Source organism: Lithobates pipiens, unplaced genomic scaffold, assembly GCF_037356315.1.
Source record: "Lithobates pipiens isolate NorthernLeopardFrog02 unplaced genomic scaffold, aLitPip1_a1.2 Scaffold_22, whole genome shotgun sequence".
Lineage (NCBI taxonomy): Eukaryota > Metazoa > Chordata > Amphibia > Anura > Ranidae > Lithobates > Lithobates pipiens.
In genome coordinates this window covers 311341314-311361499 of record NW_027507784.1, presented here as the reverse complement: position 1 = coordinate 311361499, position 20186 = coordinate 311341314, and the positions used below count along the sequence as shown (strand labels likewise).

General features: G+C 46.5%; 1 protein-coding gene across 2 annotated transcripts in view; it reads right to left on the bottom strand.

The window, feature by feature from the left end:
- The window catches only part of MEIOB (meiosis specific with OB-fold), a 97673-nt gene that overhangs the window by 55496 nt on the left and 21991 nt on the right, over positions 1 to 20186 (bottom strand). The gene's annotated exons all lie outside the window — the stretch shown is intronic.

Here is a 20186-nt window from a genome sequence, read left to right as displayed (position 1 = left end):
ATGTTGTACACAAATAAAACACAGATGTAGTTAGTAAATTAGATTTCATGGTCTTAAAAGCCACTAGTTAGAGTACACATTTTTTTTCTTTCTGAATGGCAATTAAGCAGCAAGTTTTGCTCCTCGGCACCCAGTAAATCCATACAATGCGCTGTTAGGATTTTATGGAAACCATTATATACCGCAATGCACAAAAGTGGACGTTAGCCGAATGAAATACTAGACTGACCCCCCTTTTCTTTTTTTTTTCTTCTCATTTTGCCTAATCATTAAATTGGACAAGCTGACTAAGCCTCGTTGGTGATGGCTTCCTTTAGTGTCTGGATTTCCTGTAACCGTCTTGTAATTTGTACTTGCATGAGAAGTTTTCACATGACATGCCGAATTATTCCATAACATAAAAATTCCCCTGTTAAAAGCCGCAGCATTGCTACGAATGTATTTAGTGCCATTATATTATTAAGTTTCATTAGGAGAAGCGCCGGCGTTTTACATAGATTCAAAGTTCTTTTGCAGTTGTTAAAAGTTGATTTGATGATATATGACTGCATGTAATACGGCTAAGAGAGGAATAACTAAACTAATGCACAGCAGGGTGGATCCTGCATGTCATTTCTGTGTCTCACCCATTTACCAAGGAAAACATAGAGAAATATAGGATTATTATAATAGGTAGGGTGAACTGGGGCTGTGAAGGAATAATTTTAGCCTTTTTTTTTTTTATAGAGTGAGTAAGACCCCTTTCACACCGCCGAGCCTATAGCGTCGGCGGTAAAACGCCACTATTTTTAGCGCCGTTTTACCGTCGGATTTGCAGCGCATTTTAGCCGCTAGCGGGTGCTTTTACCCCCCGCTAGCGGCTGAGAAAGGGTTAAAACCACCCGCAATATGCCGCAATAGCGGCGTTTTTCCGACGGCAATACAGCACTGCCCCATAAATTTCAATGGGGAGCAGTTGTGGAGGGGCGGTAAACACACCGCTCCTTCACCACTCCAAAGAAGCTGCTGGCAGGACTTTTCCTGACGTCCTGCCAGTACACGTCCTGCCAGCGCACCGCTCCGGGCTTTCACACTGCAGACAAAGGAGCAGCAGTTTGAGGGTGGATTGCAGGCGCTATTTCTAACGCTATAGCGCCTCCAAAACGCCCTCGGTGTGAAAGGGGTCTAAGAGCCAGAATGGCTGTCAGGTTTTTATCGCTGTCTCTGTACTTATTGGGGATATTCCCCCTCACTTTCTGTCCCAGTGACCCCAAAGCACTGCAAAAGTCACATATAATGAACCACAATACATATGTCATACACTGCATTAAGAAAAAAAAATTGCTGATTTTCTTGTGCGTCAAAGTGCACTGCCAGTCTATTCATAATGAATGGGCCGCTTTAAACTGGACCTTCCATGGCAAACAGAAGGACCAGCATGGGTGTAGCATAAGGGGTTGCAGGGGTCACAATCGCAAACCCCGCCCCTAGCTCCAGGGGGCCACTGCAACTACACTGCCTTTCCGAACAGAGAATTTCACAGGTCAGAAGGGCAACATAAAAGCCAGATACACCCTGTGAAGACTGGGAGACTGTGTGTAAAGCAATGTGATTTCAGCCCTGTGTAGTGTGGGGTGGGGGGGGAGCTGTATACAGTGCTGGGATGGGAAAGAAGCTCTGCCAAGTGACTTGCCAGGGGTACCTGTCCTCTAATTCTCCAGCGGTGATCCCTGTCCTCTGCTGTAAAGAGGAACTCTGGGAACTCAAAACTCTTAAGCCACTTTGAGTATCTTGGCGTGCGGTGGATGTAGCTGCACGCAGGTTGGAAGTAGTGTGGGGGGGCCCAGGACAACTTTTGCATCGGGGCTCACAAGCTTCAAGCTTCGCCTCGGTGCCAGCCCCTTGCACCTCCCTAACGCAAAAGGGAGGCCCGCAGTGGATGGACTAGAAGGGAAGTAATGGAGGGCCGGGCATGACAGGGATGCTTAAGGGAGCTAGGGGGTTAAGCCACAGTTAGAATAGGCTGTGGGGGAGGAGCCGGTGGAAGTGTGAGGGATGGGGGAGGAGCCCTATAAAAGGTGGAGGGGGCGGAGCAAAGGTCAGTTCGAAGGAGAGGACAGAGAGAGGAGGCAGTTTTTCCCACCCTCCCTCCCTATGTTTAGGTTGTTGGGGTATGCCGGTGTTGTTTCTGTTCTTCTTTTTCAGGTGGCGTTGATCGGATGTCATGACGCTGGCGGTGTGTGTCTGGTGGTCTTTGACGGTTGGCGGTAAATCAGAGATCATCTGATAAGGGGTGGGGGGGCCCATTGCTAGTATGGGTCCCTCCGGTGTATTCCTGAACGTTGGATGAAATACCGTTATGGTTATCACTGTCGGAGGTTGTCTCCGAGCGGTCACAGCTGGAGGCCTGGAAAAGTTGGAAGTGGGTACCGCAGTGAGTTGTTTGGTTGGTAAAGTTATGGGTCACCCTCAGAGATCACCAGACCGGGCATGTTAGCTATATGCTATTCATTACCAGATGTGTGTTATGGTTACATGTATATGGTTATATGTATGTAGTTTGGTTATTTATATATGGATATATATATATATTTTCATTGGAGTGTTTGAGTATTGTAATAAAGGCTGTTATGGCCATTTTACTCCAAAGCAAGGTGTGGTCTCATACTTTATGGGGTTAAAAGGGGTGGAGGTTGGAGTGGAATGGTTAACAGGTAAAAGAAAGGGACCTTTAGAATACCCTGGTCATGACTTTAAAGAGGTATTTGTGAACAAGTTGTTCACCCCAAAAATGATTTACTTCAACCCAGACCTCCAAGCTTCTGGGAGGCACAGGTGATATCACCGTGCCTCCCAGCAGATCTGGGAGCTTGAAATATTATGACAATGCATTCCTGCAATGGGCTGGAGCACATTCTCATGGAACTTGGAGCTCCCAGCTCTGTCAGGAGGTACAGTGATGTCACCCATGGAAGGTCTGCTTGAACACAGTGCACCTTAAAAACAAGTATTTTATGCAAGGCATAGTATGAAGGGGGTGTGGGGTTGGGGGGGGGGGGGGGGGCGGGCGCAAACTTCTGGCTCACTTCGCCTAGGAAGTAAGCCAGATGTGATGAGTGGGTACCTGTCAAAACCAGGTACCCGTTGCCCCCTCCCTCCCCAAAAGGTGGCAAATGTAGCAGCAAAGGGGGGAAGGACAAGCGGAGCTTCCACTTTTAGGTGGAGCTCCACTTTAAGCCTCAGTTACATGTACTGTAGCTGATGATCTAAAGTTACTTACCAGAAACGTGCTCATCAATGTTATCCACATGACAAGGCTTCATGCTAAATCTGGTTTACAAAAACTCACATATCAACAAAATAAAACCTGACACCAAAACATTGAATACAAGTTAACAAACATGTCTAAACAATGCTGGGGGAGAAAAATCACCCAAGAGAGGTCTTGTTTATGATTTGCCATTTTGTAACAGACATACACAGCAGGGTTCAGCTTATTTCCACGTCCTTTAACCTTTCCAGTCACAGAATAAGAATCAAACAAGCCAAGGGGGGATTTATTGGGGCCCTAACACACAACTGTTGAGGCAAATTGCTCAGGACAGCTAGGACAGCTCAAATGTTGCCATCAGAAGTGGAAAATACCAGACGTCCTTCGCTACATTATGATTTTTACTCCGCTGAGTCCCAGCAATTATCTATTCAGCGTGCAATCAAGCAGATACAAAAGGGTCTCTCATACGCTGTAACAAAGGTTTGGCTAGCGTGTAAGTGTTGGGCCGGGTACCATGACACATCCCTGGACAGCACCCTCAGCCAGTGGCGTAACTAGAACCTTCAGGGCCCCGATGCAAGAAACCATGAAGGGCCCCCCTGAACCCCAGCCAGGGCCCTTCCCTCCGAGTCCGACGGTGGAACTCCAGGGCGTGGTCACAGGTATGACCTTTGTGAACCCTGTAGTTCCACCACTGGTATCAGCAGTTTTTATTTATTTATTTTTTTACATTTTTAGGTGCCCCATTGGGGGACTGTCCCTAGGCAGGATTGGGTCCCCGTCCCCAGAAGAGATGAGGTCCTTTTCTCCAGGGCAGATGAAGTTACTGCCCCCAGATGAGAAGGGGTCCCTGTCCCCACGGGGATATGGAGGGGGTATGTAATAGTGTGTGCTAGCTGCCTATGCTGCTGCCGTCCATATGTAGAGGGGGCTGCATGGGCCCCCTGCATCAAAGGGCCCGGTTGCGGTCGCGACTGCTGCACCCCCTATAGTTACACCCCTGGACATACATATGACAGAGTGGAATGCCCATAGAGTATAATGGGAAGCAAGGTGTGACCTGGAGTCAGAACCATTGGTCATATCAGATCAATCTTTAGCAGACATACCCTCTATGTCCAGCAGTGATGTCCAAATTTCAAATTAAACGGGATTATTATTGTTTTATATGGAATGACAAGACATATGACCGAATGGAATGCCCATAGAGTATAATGGGAAATAAAATCTAAACTCATTTTCAGGCAAATCTGAGTGACATAGCAATTTATCCTTTACCACAGCTGTTCCTCAAGTAGAGTAGCAGATTGTAAGGTTGAGATTATTTTCTATGGAATGACAGATAAAAAATATAAAGAAATGCCCATAGAGTATAATGGGAAGCAAGATGTGACCTGGAGTCAAAACCATTGGTCATATCAGATCAATCTTTAGCAGACATACTCTCTATGTCCAGTGGTGATGTCCAAAATTCAGATTAAGTGGGATTATTATTTTTTTCTATGGAATGACAGATTAATAATAAAAAGGAATGCCCATAGAGTATCATGGGGAGCAAGATGTGACCTGGAGTCAAAACCATTGGTCATATCACATCAATCTTTAGCAGACATACCCTCTATGTCCAGTGGTGATGTCCAAAATTCACATTAAGTGGGATTATTATTGGTTTCTATGGAATGGCATACATATCACAGGGTGGAATGCCCATAGAGAATAATGGGAAGCAAGATGTGACCTGGAGTCAAAACCATTGGTCATATCAGATCATTCTTTAGCAGACATACCCTCTATTTGCAGCAGTGATGTCCAAATTTGAAATTAAATGGGATTATTTTTGTTTTATATGGAATGACAAGACATATGACAGAGTGGAATGCCCATAGAATATAATGGGAAGTAAATCGTTTAAAAATTCACTTAATGTGAATTTTGTACATCACTAACAAACATAGAGAGTATGTCTGCTAAAGAATGATCTGATATGACCAATGGTTTTGACTCCAGGTCACATCTTGCTCCCCATGATACTCTATGGGCATTCCTTTTTATTATTTATCTGTCATTCCATAGAAACCAATAATAATCCCATTTAATTTGAATTTTGGACATCACCACTGGACATAGAGAATATGTCTGCTAAAGATTGATCTGATATGACCAATGGTTCTGACTCCAGGTCACACCTTGCTTCCCATTATACTCTATGGGCATTCCACCCTGTCATATGTTTGTAATTCAATATAAAACAGCTGTAATCCCAAATAATCTCAATCTTACAATCTGCTACTCTACATGAGGAACAGCTGTGGTAAAGGATAAATTGCCATGTCACTCAGATTTGCCTGCAAATTAGTTTATATTTGACTTCCCATTATACTCTATGGGCATTCCACTCTGTCATTTACCTTTGTTATGCCATAAAAAACAACATTAATCCCATCGAATCTCAATATTAAACATGGCCACTGATATTTAAAAGTAGGTCTTTAAAAAAAAAAAAAAACATTTATATGTCAAAAGAGTCTGTCACAAACTGATTTTTTTTTTCCATTATTCTCTATGGGCATTCCACTTTGTTCCATTATTCTCTATGGGCATTCCACTTTGTTCCATTATTCTCTATGGGCATTCCATCTCCCTGTTAAAGTCTATGGGCATTCCATTCTGTCATTCCTTTTAGTACGTCCCCCTTAAACTTCCCTCCTAAAAGTTTCTTTCCTTAAAATTCCCTCCCAAACTTGGGGTTATACGCCGATAAATGCGGTAATGTACACAAGGTAGGGCCCGAAAAGTGAATCAAGCCCAGGGGCCCCCACCACCCTAAGAGCCGGTTCACACTGCGGGCGATGCGAGGCGACACGACTTGCCTTGCCGCGATCTGACAAGTCGCCCCCGTTCTGTACTATGGAACCGTCCTGAGAGGAGCGACTCGAGTCGCTCCGACTCAGAAAAAAGGTTCCTGTACTACTTTTGGGCGACCTCGGGGCGACTTGCATTGACTTCTATACAGAAGTCATTTGCAAGTTGCCGCTGAGGTCGCGGCGAGGCAAGTCGGTGTCGCCTCGCATCGCCCGCAGTGTGAAGCGGCCCTAAGTCCTGCCCTGGTGACCTTGTCTGGGCACTGCTGGTCACTAATGGCAACACTCCAAATACACTATTCCTGTGTATTGTATGGGAGCTGCTCTGCTTTGTCATTGTGTTTTTTCTCACAACTTGTCTTTCTGATGTATACACCCGCATTCGTCATTTTACTGTTAAACTGCCGCCCTCTGAACTCCTCTCATGCTCCGCACTCTTCTCCTGGACATACTCCCAGTTTACACCCGGTAAACTCTTCTCCTACACATACTGTCGCCTGTGAATCGGCCGAGACAGCGACAGCTTGTCCATAGGAGTAGTAGAGATGTAATTCTCCGTATTGCCTGTAGATGACAGTGCTGAGCTGATGACGTAACTGAGAATTCAGCCTCAAGATGAATAGAGAACTGTTATTTACTTGCCAGGAGTGGTGGCACGTGGCTTTAATCGCTGCCCTCCAAGAGGCGGAGTCTGTTGGCTTGCGTATGTCCATGAGTTCTTGTCCACCCAGTGCCAAGTCCATTAGGGTGTCCGTTGCTAGTGCTAATTTCAGCATTAGCATGGTGGCTTAAGACTCTATACCTTCCCCCTGCTGATCAGTGATGATTCCAATCGGGCTGACTAGTAAGTGTGTGTGCTAGCGTAAAAGTAGTCAATAGCCGACCTTGAACATTGAGATAATACTGTGATACACAGTCTCCTTTTTGGGTTTTTTACGTTTTGAGTTACAGATATATATATATATAATTTTTTTTCCCTCTTATAAAAATAAAATAATATATATTTTATATATATATTTATATCTATATCTCTCCCTCTCTCTAGGTATATATTATATATATATATATATATATATACATTTTTTTATACAAACCATAAATATAATAGAAAATAAAAAATATTATGTTTAACATTTTTATTTATTATTTTATACCTCATTTATTTACATTTCTATTGTAGAGCAACCTGAATAATAATAAATAATAAAAATTTAAAAAAATAATGAATAAAAACCATATATATATATATATATATATATAAAATAGAAAATAAATTGAAAATCAAAAAAATATATTTAAGGTTTTTATTATTTTATTACCAATGTTATCATTGGTAATAAAAAACATATGCAGAAGTGAACGCACACGTGAGTAGCGCCCGCATATGAAAACGGAGTTCAAACCACACATGTGAGGTATCGCCGCGATCAGTAGAGCGAGAGCAATAATTCTAGCTCCAGATCTCCCCTGTAACTCAAAACGTGCAACCTGTAGAATTTTTTAAACATCGCCTATGGAGATTTTTAAGGGTAAAAGTTTGTCGCCATTCCAAGACCGGCCGCAATTTTGAAGCGTGACATGTTGGGTATCAATTCACTCGACGTAACATTATCTTTCGTAATAAAAAAAAAAATTGGGCTAATTTTACTGTTGTCTTATTTTTTAATTAAAAAAAAAGTGAATTTTTTCCAAAAAAAAGTGTTCTTGTAAGACCGCTGCGCAAATACGGTGTGACAGAAAGCATTGCAATGACCGCCATTTTATTCTCTAGGGTGTTAGAAAATAAATTATAATGTTTTGGGGTTCTAAGCAATTTTCTAGGGGAAAAAAATGTTTTTCAAAAACAGGCTCGGTCCTTAAGTGGCATCCCCCCCCCCCCCACATTTCCCGCTGTGACCTCTAGCAACCTGTCAGTAAGCATTAATGATATGCTGTAACCAATCGCAATGGCTGCCTGATCTGATACAGTAAACTGATTTTTAAGTCTATCTGCTATTTATTGTATGTCTCAGAGCAGGCGGAGAGATAAATTGTATAGGGGGGGGGCAAGAACATTTTTGCCCAGGGTCCAATCAATATTAAAAATGGCCCTGGGTAGGGATGAGCTTCGAGTTCGAGTCGGACTCATGTTCTACTCGAACATTGCCTGTTGGCCTGTTCAGCGAACAGCGAACAATTTGGGCTGTTCGCAGCAAATTCGAAAAGCCGGAACACCCTATACAAGTCTATGGGAAAAATCTAAAGTGCTCATTTTAAAGGGTAATATGCAGGTTACTGTCCTAAAAAGTGTTTGGGGACCCGGGTCCTGCCCCAGGGGACATGGATCAATGCAAAAAAAAGTTTTAAAAACGGCCGTTTTTTCGGGAGCAGTTATTTTAATAATGATTAAAGTGAAACAATAAAAGTGTAATATGCCTTTAAATTTCGTAGCTGGGGGGTATCTATAGTATGCCTGTGAAGGGGCGCATGTTTCTGCTGCTTAGAACTGTCCCTGCACAAAGTGTCATTTGTGCAGGAAAAAAAGTCTTTTAAAATCACTTGCGGCTAAATTGTCGGGTCCCGTAATACAGAGAACACTCAATGAGTGTTCTCTGCATTAGCCGACAATTCATTCATTCATTGATAAAAAAAAAAAAAAAAAGCGTGGGGGTTCCCCTAAATTCAATTACCAGGCTCTTCAGGTCTGACATGGATATTAAGGGGAACCCCGTGTCAAATTTTAAAAAAAAATTGACGTAGGGGTCCCCCTAAATATCCATAACCAGACCCTTCAGGTCTGATATGGATATTAAGGGGAACCCCGCATCAAATTTTAAAAAAAGATTGACGTGGGGGTCCCCCTAAAAATCCATATCAGACCCTTTATCCGAGCACGCAACCTGGCAGGCCACAGGAAAAGAGGGGGGGACGAGAGAGCGGCCCCCCTCCCTCCTGAACCGTACCAGGCCACATACCCTCAACATTGGGAGGATGCTTTGGGGGTCTGTGACCCCTCAAAGCACCTTGTCCCCATGTTGATAAGGACAAGGGCCTCATCCTCACAACCCTGGCCGTTGGTTGTGAGGGTCTGCGGGCGGGGGGCTTATCAGAATCTGGAAGCCCCCTTTAACAAGGGGACCCCCAGATCCCGGCCCCCCCCTGTTTGAAATGGTAAGGGGGTACAAAAGTACCCCTACCATTTCACAAAGAAAGTGTCAAAATGGTTAAATAAAACAAACACACTTTTGAAAAATTCCTTTATTAAAAATAAAAAAAATAAAAAAAAGATTCCAGCGGTGCTAATCCACTCTTGCTATCCAGCGATGGGTCTCCGGGGTCCAGCGATGGATGATCATATCCAGCGACGGGGGATCTCTCAGTCCAGCGCTGTCCATACATCCTTCTTCTGTCTCCACTCCGGAGACACTGTAGAGATCCCAGCGCTGACGTTTCTTATATTAGGAGGGCGGGGCCACCTGTCACCTGACCCCGCCCCCTCTGATGCTGGAGAGGGAAGCCAGGGGTTCCCCAGTGACGTGTGGGTGACCCCGCCCCCTCTGATGTAACGCAGGTTTCCGTTACATCAGAGGGGGCGGGGTCACCCACACGTCACTGGGCCGGCTTCACGTCCACCGGCCCTTCCCTCTCCTCTGCCCCAGCCTCCCCTCCATGCTTGCCAGCAGGGTTAGAGCCTCTGCTCACGTATGAAACGCTCGTTTTTAAAAAGCAAGGGAGGGGGGGGGGGGGTGGAGCACTAGGCTACACAGGCTTTAAAGTGCACTCTTTTTCAGATGCACACAGCCTATGGAGGGACACAGAGCTGACAGGCGCATGTGAGTGTGGAAGACACAGGCATTCCCAGGCACCAGACTGAGTCTTAGTAGCAGCGGCAGTTGCTGAACTACAGTGCTCAGCAGTCAGTGCATTTTTTTGTGGTACCTTTACCTTTTTTTCTTTTGCACTATGGGTAGAAGAGGTACAAGTGCCCCGAAGAATAGGGGCCCTAAGGGGTCCCCTTCAGGCTCTGAGGACTCCCCCTCTGCAGCACCTTGCCCCCCTGCAGGACCCGGGGAGACTGGCCAGAGAGAGCCGTCTGGGTCAGGGGCTGCAGCTGCTTCTGGCACTTCTGCCCCTGTGTACATTACACAGGAGGTTTTTTCCTCAACCATAAACGGTTTAGTGGAAAGATTAGTGGCCTTAATTACATCTTCACTCAGTGGAAGAAAACGCACTAGGCCCCCCTCTGTCACCCAGGACCCTCAGAGTGAGGAACTCTGGGGTAAAGGAGAGGAATCCCCCTCAGAGGATCGGGAGGAGACTGATGATTCCACTTATGAGGAATCTAGTGGAGAAGGGCCCTCTTCAGCTTCTCAGGATAAGAAGATCTTGGTGCAAATTCTTGCTGGATTGGTCCGCTCCACGTTTAAGTTACCCGTACCAGTCTGTCAGTTAATGAACCCACTTCTTCTCTGGGTTCACTGAAACCTCCTCAAACTGCACATGCTTTTCCTGTTCATGGTTTGCTGGAAAAGATTATCTATTCTGAGTGGGATCAATTAGATAAAAAATGTTTTCCTCCTAAAAAGTTTACTACGCTTTATCCTATGGAGGAAAAATTTACTAAGATGTGGGGTATACCTAGGGTTGCCACCTGTCCAGGATTCACCCGGACAGTTCGGGTTTGGAATCATGTGTCCAGGTTTTGGACTGTCTGAAACCCGGACACATTATTTAGACTGGACTATGGCTAGGGTTACTGACTGCAGTTGTCTCAGCTGAGAGTGTCTGTTACATTTTTTCCACACTGCCCAAAGCCAACACTAACAAACCTCCCCCCCCCCCCCAAACACATACAGAGGGCAGAGGAGAGAGGGCTTGAACTGCACCTCTTCCCCCCACCTCTCTTTGTCTGCCCACACTCCAATCCCTGGCGCTGTGCCTCAGAAAAGGAAAGTGGGGGGGCCGGAAATTTGAAGTCCAGCAGCCTCAGATCCATCTGGATGAGAGGTGTTGACTGCCAAGGGGTGAGTGAGCTCACCATCCATCCCTTTCCGTGACTGAAGTCTTCCCCTTCTCCCTCTTGCCTCTGAGTGAGTACACCAAGGTAAATCGGGGTTCTCAGAGCACCCCTTACATCAGCTTTCCCCTTTACACCAGAGGCCACAGTGTTTCCCCTTACATCAGAATCTTCTCCATACATCAGAGTTCTCAGTGTACACCCTCAGTATTCCCAGAGCATCCCTTATGTTAGAGTCCCCAGAGTTCTCCTTTACATCAGAGTCTGCAGAGTCCCCCCCTTACAGTAAAAGGGAACTCTGAGCTCAGATGTAAAAGGGGAACTCTGTGGACTCTGATGTAAAGGGGGACTCTTGTTATTAACTTCATATGATTAGAAATGTTATTTAGTAGCAAAATATATGTATGGGTGCGCGGCGCGCTCTGTGATCGGTGAGTCCACGAGACTCGCCTGATCACCGGTCCGTGCAAGGGGTCGATCCTGACCCCTTATCACGTGATCAGCTGTCAGCAAATGACAGCTGATCATGTGATATAATGGAGCCGGTAATCGGCTAGTATTCCTCCTCGCCGGTGGCCGTGATCGGGACATCAGTCCCGATCACGGCCAGCAATGCAAGCGACCACCTGCCCCCTGCCAGTGCCCACCTGCCCCCTGCAGTGCCATCCTGAATAAAAGTAAGTGCCCCCCATCAGTGCCACCCAGCAGTGCCCATAGTGCCCATAGTGCCACCCACAGTGCCACCCACAGTGCCACCCACAGTGCCACAATCTGCCTCAAAGGTGCTGCACCCCAGTGCCGCCCATCTGTGCCCAGCAGTGCTGCCCATCAGTGCCCAGCAGTGCTGCCCATCAGTGCCCAGCAGTGCCACCTATCAGAGCCACCTATCAGTGCCACCTATCAGTGCCCATCAGTTCCATCTATCAGTGGTACCTATCAGTGCCCATCCGTGCCACCCATCCGTGCCACCCATCCGTGCCATCTTATCTGTGCCCATCTTTGCCCATTAGTGCCGCCTTATCTGTGCCCATCGGTGCCGCCTTATCTGTGCCTATTAGTGCCGCCTTAACTATGCCTATCAGTGCCCACCAGTGCAGCCTATCAGTGCCCACCAATGCAGCCTATCAGTGCCCACCAATGCAGCCCATCAGTGCCCACCAATGCAGCCTAGCAGTGCCCACCAATGCAGCCCATCAGTGCCCACCAATGCAGCCTAGCAGTGCCGCCTAATCAGCGCACTTCAATGAAGGAGAAAAATGACCCGTTTGCAAAAACTATTAAAACATGATTTTTTTTTTGCATTTTTTTGTTTGTTTAGCAAAAAATAAAACTCCGAGCTGTAACTAAATACCACCAAAAGAAAGCTCTATTTGTGGGAAAAAAATGATAAAAATGTCATTTGGGTACAGTGTTGTATGCCCGCGCAATTGTCATTCAAAGTGCGACAGCGCTGAAAGCTGAAAATTGGTCTGGGACTGAGGGGGGTTTAAGTGCCCAGTAGTGCTTTCTCCAGTGCTACGGTCATCAGCCTCCAGGCAGTCACGACGGCCTCCTCCGTCGGGCTCAAAGGTTAAAAGTCAACCCCAGGGACAAAAGAAGTGCTGGGGGAGAAGGTCATCAAGACAAAATGCTAAGACCTCCTTATGAAGGGGCGCCCCCGCTCACTCCAGTGGGGTGGGGGGGAGACTACTAAAGTTCTCAGGGCTCTGGCAGGAGGAATTTCGGGACAAATGGGTGATCTCCACAATAACTCTAGGTTACAAACTAGAATTCAGAAAATTCCCTTCTCCTGGTTTCCTCAGATCAAATGTACCCAGAGACCCAGAGAAAAAGAAGTCTCTCCTTCTAGCATTGGAGCGACTATTGTCACAAAAAGTTATCCTGGTAGTTCCCATGCAAGAGCAGGGAATGGGGTTTTATTCAAACCTTTTCACTGTACCAAAGCCAACCGGAGATGTCAGACCCATTCTAGATCTCAAAGATCTAAACCGATTTCTAAAGATACGGTCCTTTCGCATGGAATCGATCCGATCGGTAGTTTCCATCCTGCAAGGAGGAGAACTGCTGGCGTCAATAGACATCAAGGATGGGTACCTGCATGTACCTATTTTCCCTGCTCATCAAAAATTCCTGCATTTCGAAGCAGAAAAAGCCCACTTTCAGTTTGTAGCTCTGCCTTTCGGGCTAACTACTGCACCTTAGGTGTTTACAAAGATCTTGGCCCCTCCTCTGGCCAGATTAATAGCCCAAGGTATAACAATAATAGCATACCTAGACGACTTGCTCTTGATAGACCGGTCGGTAGCCCGCCTGGACCAAAATTTGGTCACCACAATCAACTACCTGGAACACCTAGGTTGGGTTCTCAGCTTAGAGAAGTCTTGGGTGAACAACAACTTTAAAGTAGCAGATGGCGAATACCTCCATTTTGTTCCATTTTCTCCTTCACAGAGACCAACAGTTCCAGCAAGGATTCAGGACCTTCTTCCGCTTCCTCTTCCTCCTCTGGAGGAGTTTTTACAAGCATTTCCTTAACCAGTTCCCGACCGGCGCATGCCGATGTACGTCGGCAGAATGGCACGGGCAGGCATATGGGCGTACATGTACGTCCATTTCTATTTGCCATCCTGCCATAGCGTGTGCGCCGCCGGCGGCACGCTCGCATGCTGGTCAGGACCCCTGTGAGTCTGGTCGCGGGTCCTGCGGACTCGATCGCCGCGGGGATACCCGCGATCATCTCACGGGTAGGCTGAACGGGGAGATGCCATTGTAAACAGCATCTCCCCATTCTGCCTAGCAACAAGTGACACTGATCTCTGCAGCCCCCCACAGTTAGTAACACACCCCTAGGACACACTTAACCCCTACACTGCCACCCCCTGGTTAACCCCTTCACTGCCAGTTTCATTAACACAGGAATCGCTGCATTTGTATAGCACTGATTGCTGTATAAATGACAATGGTCCCAAGAATGTGTCAAAAATGTCCGATGTGTCCGCCATAATGTCGCAGTCACAATAAAAATCGCCGATCACCGCCATTACTAGTAAAAAAAAAAAAATATTAATAAAAATGCCATAAAACTATCTCATATTTTGTAAACGCTATAAATTTTGCGCAAACCAATCAATAATCACCTATTGGCATTTTTTTTTACCAAAAATATGTAAAAGAATACGTATCGGCCTAAACTGAGGGAAAAAAATGTTTTTTTTAAAATATTTTTTGGGGGGGTATTTATTATAACAAAAAGTAAAAAATAATGTGTTTTTTTCAAAATTGACGCTCTATTTTTGTTTATAGATCGAAAAATAAAAAACGCAGGGGTGATCAATTTTGTTTGGGAGCCACGTCGAACAACCGCGCAATTGTCAGTTAAAGCCAGCAAAAGTGGTTAAAAAAAAAAAAAAGTCAGTGCATGCTATAGTCAGGCTGCTTATCTTTGTACTAAAGAGCATGCGGTCAAATGCGTTTGCAAATATGTGCCCCTGATTTTAACGCATACTGTTAGGTTAATTTGGTTGGTAAGCTGACTGGTTGGTTAGTTGAGCTGGGAATTTCTCTGGTTGTGTTTTGCATGTGTTGCCCTTCCATGGTCTCCTTGCTGTGAAGGCCAGTTATAGGTGGGGGCAGGGGCCATTTTGTTTGTTAATAATGGGGGGGGAATATTGATGAGGGGACATCTTTCCTACCATTGTGCTATATGCTGGGTGTTCAGTGTTCCACTGTGCCTTTAGCCCCTTAAGGACCGCCTCACGCAGATATACTGTGGCAGGGAGTCTCTACTGTGCGAAATCACGTACCTCTAGGTGATTTTATGCACAGGGTCTGGGGTGATGCCAGCAACTTGCTTCTGCTGTGATTGGACACAGCAGGAGCCAATCAGCAGGTCCGACACAAGCGATGTCTGCGAGGACCCGCCGATCATTCACAGGAGAGGTAGAGCGGTGGTCTGCCTATGTAAACAAGGCAGATCGTCGTTCTGTCCTTCCCTGCCAGTGTCAATAGTACAGTGAGAGTGCTTTTTTTCTTTAACACTGATCACTGTATTAGTCACTGGTCCCCAAAAAAGTGTCAGTCTTCCAACTTGTCCGTTGCAATGTCGCAGTCCCGCTAAAAATCACTGATCGCCGCTAGTTACTAGTAAAAGATAAATAAATAAATGAATGAAAATTCCATAAAATAGCCTATAGTTTGTAGATGCTATACTTATGCACAAATCAATCAATATATACTTATTGGGATTTTTTAACCAAAAAATATGTACCAAAATACATATTGGCCTAAATTGATGAATAAATTAGATTTTTTAGATTTTTTTTTTATTGGGCATGTTTTATAGCAGAAATTAAAAAAGGACATAAATTGTATTTGGGTACAGCACGACACAACCACAAAATTGGCAGTTAAAGTAATGCAGTGCAATGGCCTGGTCATGAAGGGGGTAAATCTTCCGGGGCTTAAGGAGGATTGGGCTACCTCCAGGCCCACCTGCTCCCTGTCTATCCATTAGAATGCATGTGCTTCCACTGTGGGCACTCTCATAAATTTACAGGAGTTAGCCTAGGTTCACACTGGTACGATTTGGCATGCAATTTGGCGTGTGAAAACCGCATGCCAAATCGGCGGCTATTGCCAGCAATGGCACAGTCCGAATCGGTGCAGCACAGACTTTGGGCTGCTGCACCGATTGCCAAAAGTAGTTTCTGTACTACTTTTGGTGACTTTGTATAGACATCTGTGCAGGAACCCGCATAGATGTCTGTCAAATCGCCCCCCAACACACCCCCCCCCCCCCCCCCCCGCAGCAGGACAGCATTGCCCGGTTGAAATCATGCGAGTTCAGCTGAACTAACACAATTTCTAACCCACAGCAATGTGAACCCAGGCTTAGGACTGCGAGTAATACAGGATGCTGTGAAGAGGTCTTGCAGCTTACGCATGCGTTTGCAAATGTGCACTAAGGATGAGCTCAGGCGTGTTCGCAACTCCACGTGCCCGCACCTGCCAGGTAGCTGACACTTTGCAGCGCTAATCACAGACAGTGAGACATTTCGGAATCTGTGCATGCGCGGATCGGAAATGTCTCACTGCCTGTGATCAGCACTGCGGAGTGACAGCTTCCTGGCGGGCGCGGGCACGTGGAGTTGCGAACACACCTGAGCTCATCCTTAGTGCTAACTAAAACCCTGTTTTTAAAGTATACTGTTAGACCGGTTAATTTGGTAGGTAAGCTGACTGGTTGGTGAGTTGAACTGGGAATTTCTCTGGTTTTGTCTTGCATCAATCCAGGGCCGTCTTTAATATTGATTGGACCCTGGGCAAAAAAATTCTTGCCCCCCCCCCATTCAATCTCACTCTCCCCCTGCTCCAAGACATAAAAGAAATTGCAGCTAGACTTAAAATCAGTTTACTATATCAGATCAGGCAGCAATTACGATTGGTTGCCAGCGGTTACAGCATATCATTACTGCTTACTGACTGGTTGCTAGAGATTACAGCACACATTTCAGCTCACTGATTAGTTGCTAGAGGTTGCAGCAAATGATTTCCGCTTGTTAATTGGTTGCTAGAGATTACAGTACAGTATTACTTCTCACTAATTGGTTGCTAGAGGTTACAGCACATCATCTCCTCACTGCAGGGGGGCATGATATACATATGAATTACACCTTTATTTACATATCAATGCCGCTGGCTGCAGCTACTTACTTTTGAATGCTGCTGCTATTTACATATGAATGCCGGTTATTTACATGTAAACACAGGGTCTGCAGGGGAGTCACCTGTACACAACAATAGGGCAGAGCTGGGCAGCATTAGTAGCAGCACTTCACACTGAGATATCGGGACACAGCACAGGACTAAAACCTCAAGGGACGAGGGAATTTAAACTGGGATAGTTGGCAAGAATGCCGGGGCTCTGGGTGACCTTCAGGGCTGGACTTACCATTGGGCTTGACTGGGCTCAAGCCCATGGGCCCCACCCAATAGGGCGCCCCACAGGCCCTGCCAAGATACATAACCGAGTGTACTCGGCTCAGCTCCGCTCACAGTCACGCCCAGTCCCGCCCTATGATGGACATAACACAGGGACTGTTAGCCAAGCTGAGTATACTCGGCTACTCTCGGCTCCGCTTGGGACTGCTAGAGGACCCGAAAGCCGCCGAGATACACAGGACTCTGCATCTCGGCGGCGCCATTTTTAAACTTCAAGACTGCAATGACAAGGCTGCAAATGACACTGGACAAGGCTGGAGATGGATGGGCAAGGCTGCGGATGAACACTGATAAGGCTGCATTGATGGGCATTTAAATGTAAGTATTTTCCTTAAACTTCCCTCCTAAAAGTTTCTTTCCTTAACCACTTGCCGACCGCCGCACGCCGATGTACGTCGGCAGAATGGCACGGGCAGGCATAAGGACATACATGTACGTCCTTTGCCTCCCGCGGGTCGGGGGCCCGATCGGGCCCCCGCCCGGTGCCTGCGGCGGTCGGTTTTCGTTCGGGAGCGATCCCGGACGAGGGGACGGCCATTCATTCATGGCCACCCCCTCGCGATCGCTCCCGACGAATGGAAATCCCCGGTGACATCACTTCCTCTCCTGTAATGTAAACACAGGAGAGGAAGTGATGTATTCTCTCCTCCGTGTCGGTATTTTTCGTTCCGACACGGAGGAGAGCGGATCGGTGAGTTGCACCAACACACCCCACACACAGTAGAACATGCCAGGCACACTCACACCCCCCCTTTACCCCCCGATCACCCCCCCAATTACCCCTGCCCCCCAGTCACAGTGACACCAATGCCATTTTTTTTTTTTTTTTGCATTGGTGTCATTTGTGACTGTAATAACTGTTAGGGCAGTTAGGGTTAGCCCCCTTTAGTTCTAATGTACCCCCCTAACCCCCCCAATAAAGGTTTAACCCCGTGATCACCCCCCGTTGCCAGTGTCACTAAGGCTGGGTTCACATTGCAGCGGTTTATGAGAACGAATGTGATTCGCACCGCACTGCAGTGCAAATCACATCCGATCTCTGTGCGATTCGAGTTCAGCCATTCGCCGCACCCGCCGCACCCGCCACACCCGCCGCAAATTCGCACGGGACCCTTTTTTTGGCCCGCAGCAGAATCGGATCGCATGGGTGTTCACACCATGCGATCCGAGTTTGCAGATCGCACTGCGATATGCGAACTGATCTGGGGGTGTCAGTAACATTTCACTGACACTCCCAGCAGTTCGCATAGGGCAGTGTGAACTGCCGCCGGGAGGCATGCGATGCGGGAACCCGCCGCGGATTCGCGGCGTTTCCGCATCGCTCCAGTGTGAACCCAGCCTAATAAGCGATCATTTTTCTGATCGCCGTATTAGTGTCACAGGTGACGCTAGTTAGGCAGGTAGGTATTTAGGTTCGCCGCAACTTTTTATAGCGCCAGGGACCCCCATATACTACCGCATAAAGCCCCCTGATTGCCCCCTAGTTAACCCTTTCACCAGTGATCACCATATAACTGTTACAGGTGACGCTGGTTGGTTAGTTATTTTTTTATAGTTTCAGGGCACCCGCCATTTATTACCTAATAAAGGTTTAACCCCCTGATCACCCGGCGGGTGTCATTTGTGACTAATAACTGTTAGGGCAGTTAGGGTTAGCCCCCTTTAGTTCTAAGGTACCCCCCTAACCCCCCCAATAAAGGTTTAACCCCGTGATCACCCCCCGTCGCCAGTGTCACTAAGGCTGGGTTCACATTGCAGCGGTTTATGAGAACGGATGTGATTCGCACCGCACTGCAGTGCAAATCACATCCGATCTCTGTGCGATTCGAGTTCAGCTATACAGATAGTATGGCTGAATTCGTGTCGCACCCGCCGCACCCGCCGCAAACTCGCACGGGACCCTTTTTTTGGTCCGCAGCAGAATCGGATCGCATGGGTGTTCACACCATGCGATCCAAGTTTGCAGATCGCACTGCGATATGCGAACTGATCTGGGGGTGTCATTAACATTTCACTGACACTCCCAGCAGTTCGCATAGGGCAGTGTGAACTGCCGCCGGGAGGCATGCGATGCGGGAACCCGCCGCGCATTCGTGGCGTTCCCGCATCGCTCCAGTGTGAACCCAGCCTAATAAGCGATCGTTTTTCTGATCGCTGTATTAGTGTCACAGGTGACGCTAGTTAGGCAGGTAGGTATTTAGGTTCGCCGCAGCTTTTTATAGCGCCAGGGACCCCCATATACTACCGCATAAAGCCCCCTGATTGCCCCCTAGTTAACCCTTTCACCAGTGATCACCATATAACTGTTACAGGTGACGCTGGTTGGTTAGTTATTTTTTTATAGTTTCAGGGCACCCGCCATTTATTACCTAGTCTCACTAGTGTACCCCTAAATTTAGGGGTGTCTACTTTCTAAAATGGGGTCATTTGGGGGGGGGGGGTTTGTGCCATCTTGGCATTTTATGGCCTTCAAAACTGTAACGCCCTTAGAAAGCCTGAAGGCGGTGCTTGGTTTTTGGGGCCCCGTACGCGGCTAGGCTCCCAAAAAGTCCCACATATGTGGTATCCCCGTACTCAGGAGAAGCAGCAGAATTTATTTTGGGGTGTCATTTCACATATGCCCATAGCATGTGTGAGCAATATATCATTTAGTGACAACTTTGTGTAAAAAAAAAAAAAAATTTTTTTTTTGTCATTATTCAATCGCTTGAGGCAAAAAAATAAAATATTCAATGGGCTCAACATGCCTCTTATCAATTTCCTTAGGGGGTCTACTTTCCAAAATGGGGTCATTTGGGGGGGTTTTGTACTGCCCTGCCATTTTAGCACCTCAAGAAATGAGATAGGCAGTCGTAAACTAAAAGCTGCGTAAATTCCAGAAAACGTACCTTAGTTTGTAGATGTGACAACTTTTGCGCAAACCAATAAATATACAATTATTGACTTTTTTTTTACCAAAGACATGTGGCTGAATACATTTTGGCCTAAATGTATGACTAAAATTGAGTTTATTGGATTTTTCTAATAACAAAAAGTAGAAAATATCATTTTTTTTCAAAATTTGCGGTCTTTTTAC